Source organism: Crocodylus siamensis, chromosome 1 (genome assembly GCF_052110815.1).
Source record: "Crocodylus siamensis isolate JL-2025a chromosome 1, ASM5211081v1, whole genome shotgun sequence".
NCBI lineage: Eukaryota > Metazoa > Chordata > Crocodylia > Crocodylidae > Crocodylus > Crocodylus siamensis.
Genome location: NC_143395.1, coordinates 425832387 through 425836763, shown reverse-complemented (window position 1 = coordinate 425836763; position 4377 = coordinate 425832387).

Below are 4377 nucleotides of genomic sequence, written 5' to 3'. Positions count from 1 at the left end.
AAGGTATAGCAGCACCCCTGGAGACCCTGGACCAGCAGAAGCTAGGTTTTCTGGTTTAGTGAAGCCGGAAATGGAGGGTGAGTGCACAGAAGATTGGCTCTCTTTGTGGTCATATGACTGGAATTTTTTTCTTCATCCTACATTTCAAAAAGAAGGGGAGCATTATATGCTGGGACATGTCATAGGTGGGAAAGTATGGTAATCCATAATCCAGTAAGTCCTGCCCATGGCATCAGGACGTGCAGGCAGCAGCCATCCCTGACACTGGGTAAAGGGTTTTTTGAACATTGTCTGAATCCATTGGCGGGTGGAAAGATCAGCTTTTCCTTCATGTATTTTGCTCGTGTCATGAATGGGGAGCTGGCCCTAGAGAAGCCAATGAGACTGAAGCCATCCTATGGTATGCTGGAAAACCCCAGATTTTCACAGAATCATAGAATCATAGTAGCCGGGTCGAAGGGACCTTATAGATCTTCAAGCCCGACCCCCTGCCAGGGCGGGAGAAAAAGACTGGACTCAAGTGTGTCTAGCCAGGCAGGCATCAAGCCTCCTCTTCAAGGCCCCCAGGGTAGGAGCCAGCACCACTTCCCTTGGAAGTTGGGTCCAGCTCCTAGCCGCCCTGACCGTGAAGTAGTTCTTGCGGATGTCTGATCTCCACCTCCTCTCCAACAACTTGTGTCCATTGTTCCTTGTTATGCCAGGGGGTGCGAGGGGAAACAAGGTCTCTCCCAAATCCTCCTGGTCCCCCCTAGTGAGTTTGTAGACAGTCACCAGGTCCGCCCTCAGCCTTCTGTTGCGGAGGCTGAACAGGTTCAGGTCCCCCAGTCTCTCATTGCAAGGTCTGCCCTGTTTTCCCTGGATCATGCGAGTGGCCTGCTCTGGACCCTCTCCATGCTGTCCAGTGCTGCATAGAGGGGGATGATCAACTCCCTGGCTCTACTCCAGATGCATCTGTGGATGCACGACAAGGTGCGGTTAGCCCTGCCAACTGTGACCTTGCATTGTCGGCCCATGTTCGTCTTGGAGTCGCTAATGACCCCAAGATCCCTTTCTGCCTCTGTGCTCTCAAGAAGGGAGTTTCCCATCTTAGAAGTGTGGTGCTGGTTACTACTACCCAAGTGCAGCACCCTGCACTTGTCAGTATTGAAACGCATCCTGTTTTTGCTAGCCCACCCCTGTAACTGATCCAGGTCTTGCTCCAGTCTTTCCCTCCCTACTAGCGTGCTCACCTCACCCCAAATTTTGGTATCATGAGTTAATTTAAACAGGTTGCATTTCACCCAGTCATCCAAATCGCTGATGAAGAAATTGAATAGTGCAGGCCCAAGGACCGAGCCCTGCGGGACTCCGCTGCCCACTTCCTTCAGGTCGAATATGACCTGTCCCCCACCGTCCTCTGAGTGCGACACTTCAGCCAACCTGCAATCCATCTGACTGTGTAGGCATCAATGCCACAGTCGCCTAGTTTTTTAATGAGGATGGGGTGGGAGACAGTGTCAAAGGCCTTGCTGAAGTCCAGAAATACTACGTCCACGATGACACCTGCATCCATTGCCTTTGTGACCTGATCATAAAAGGCAATCAGGTTGGTCTGACATGACCTGCCCCTAATGAAACCGTGCTGGTTGCCCTTGAGCATCATCCCTGAAACCGGCCCATCACTGATGTGCTCCTTGATGATCTCCTCAAAGAGTTTCCCTAGGATAGAGGTAAGACTGATGGGCCTATAGTTGCCCCGGTCCTCTCTCTTCCCTTTTTTGAAGATGGCGACCACATTAGCTATCTTCTAGTCATCTGGCAAGTGGCCCAAGCACCACGAGCACTCATAAAGCCATGCCAAGGGCCCTGCAATAACCCCTGCTAGCTCCCTCAACACCCTGGGGTGGAGTGCATCTGGACCCGCTGACTTGAACACATCCAGCCCCTCCAGAAGCTCTCTGACCCGGTCCTCCCCAACCTGCAGTCTGGAGGCGTTCCCCTCGAGTCCATCTTGCATCACAGCGGGGAAATCCTGGTCCCTGCACAAGAAAATGGAGGTGAAGAATTGGTTAAAGAGGTCTGCTTTCTCCTCTGGCGCAACCACCAGATTGCCCAGCGTACTTTGCAGGGGCCCCACATTACCCGGTGCCTTCTTCATCCTCCCTATATATTTGAAAAAGGACTTGTTATTATCCTTGATCTTGGACGCTAGTCCTAGCTCTATGTCCACCTTAGCTTTCCTGACAGCCCCCCCACAGACCTGAGCAGAGGAGGTATACTCCTCTTTGGAGATAGCACCCCCCTTCCACTGGGTGTACACCGCCTTTTTGGTAAGCAGGCATTCCTGGACGCCCTTGGTGAGCTAGGGGGGCTTTCGGGCACTCCTGCCCCCATTGCTTCTTGTTGGGATGGTCACCCCTTGGGCCCTGAGTATCGTTTCCTTAAGGAATGACCACTCGTCCTGGACACTGAGTTCCCCTGCCCTCAAGGACCCCAGTGCCTCCCCCACTAGTCTCCTCAACTTGTTGAAGCTGGCCCTCCTAAACTCTAGGGCTACCATCTTGCTTCTGGCCCTCGACACCCTGCGCTGGATGGTGAATGCCAGCGAGCGATGATCATTATCGCCCGGGTGGTCGAGGACCTGGAGGCCCCTGAACAGGTTGTCGCCTGTGGCCAGGACCAGGTCCCACAGGGCGTTTCCTCTGGTGGGACCGCGCACCTCCTGGATTAAGCGGAGGTCCTGTATCTCAGCCAGGAGCCTCCAGGAACGGTCCATCCTGGCTGACCGCTCCTCCCAGCAGATGTCCGGGTAATTGAAATCACCCATGACAACTGCATCTCTTGCCTTAAGTGCCTCTGCAAGCTGGCCCGAAAATTCCCGGTCCAGTTCCTCCCCTTGGTTGGGGGGTCTGTAGTAGACCCCACTGTCAAGTTGCTCTCCCTATGGTCCCCTTGAATCTTGACCCAGAGCACTTCAGCTTCCCCTCCTCTGACCCCGTCCTGCTGGCGGAGGACGTGTATTCCTCCTTGACATAGAGCGCCCCCCCGCCTTCCCTCCCTTCTCTGTCCCGCCTGTAAAGCCGATAGCCCCTAATGCTGACTGCCCAGTCGTGGGATGAATCTCACCACGTTTCTGTTAGCCCTGTGACATCTGGGTTTGAACTAGCTATTCTGAGGGCGAGTTCCTCCTGTTTATTCCCCATACTGCCAGCATTGGTATAAAGGCATTTAAGGCCTTGCAAGACTGTGTGTGCCACCCCCCGGTTTAGGGAGACTGTCTGGACCCCTGTTTCTTACCTTAGCACTCCTTGCTTTTGTCACCTGTCCTGCTCGGATGGCGTCTCGTTGTCTTCCTGCGGCCCCCTGCCCCGGCGAGGCTAGTTTAAAGCTCGCCATACAAGATCAGCCAACCTGAAAGAGAAGACACGCTTGCCTTTAGGAGAGAGATGAAGCCCATCCCACCCCAGCAAGTCCCCCGCCCGAAAGCATGGGTCATTATCAAGGAACCCAAAGCCTGCCTGGCGGCACCAGCTGCATAAGCACTGGTTGACCTTGCCAATGCAGGCCCCATGTCACCATCCCCGCCTGCTCACCGGAAGAAGAGAGGAAAATGCCACCTGTGCCCCCGTCTCCTTCAGTTTGTCTCCCAGAGCCTTGAAATCCTTCCTAATGCGGTCAGGGTTGCCGCTGGCCGCGTCGTTCATACCCACATGGACGACAACCATGGGGTACTGGTCTGCAGGTCAGATGTAGGCTAATGCTTGGACCTTATTTTCACATGTATATTTAGTTGTTTTGCAGTGCACTCCCACATGCAGCTGTATCATGATGTCGTGTGCACTCCCATAGCCCTCCACAACTGCCCGATCCCCTGCAATGATTTACTAGAAAACATGAAGGAGACGTCAAAGCAGCACATGCGTGAGGGAAGCAGAGACCAGGTCTGCCAGTGAGTGCGGCACAGAGAAGGCGGGAGGTTTCGGAGTGAGAAAGGTAGCTGTGACCGAGACACCTCCATCCCCAGGGCTGACTGTGAAAGGCAAACTAATTTGGGGCCTACTCATGAAAGTTAAAAAGAAAATACTGGTGCTCATAGCATAGTGAAAGGGGATGTAAGTTCACAGATAGGCCAGCTGAGAAGAAATAATGAGATATTGCTTCCAGCTTTTCTTACTATCTTCATGATAACTTTAAGCAGGCTCCTAAGGTGCTTGTACACATGACAGGAGTTAAATCCCCTAAATTGAAATAGTGGGTTTTTGATTGTGCAGCAGGCTAACCTTTTTCAGGGCTTGGAAGTAGCTCGAATATTCGACTGAGCTTCCACCTCGAGTCCAAGTGGACCCGCTCCGACTCAAAGCAGACGGCAAATCGAAGCGGGATGTGGTTTAATATTTG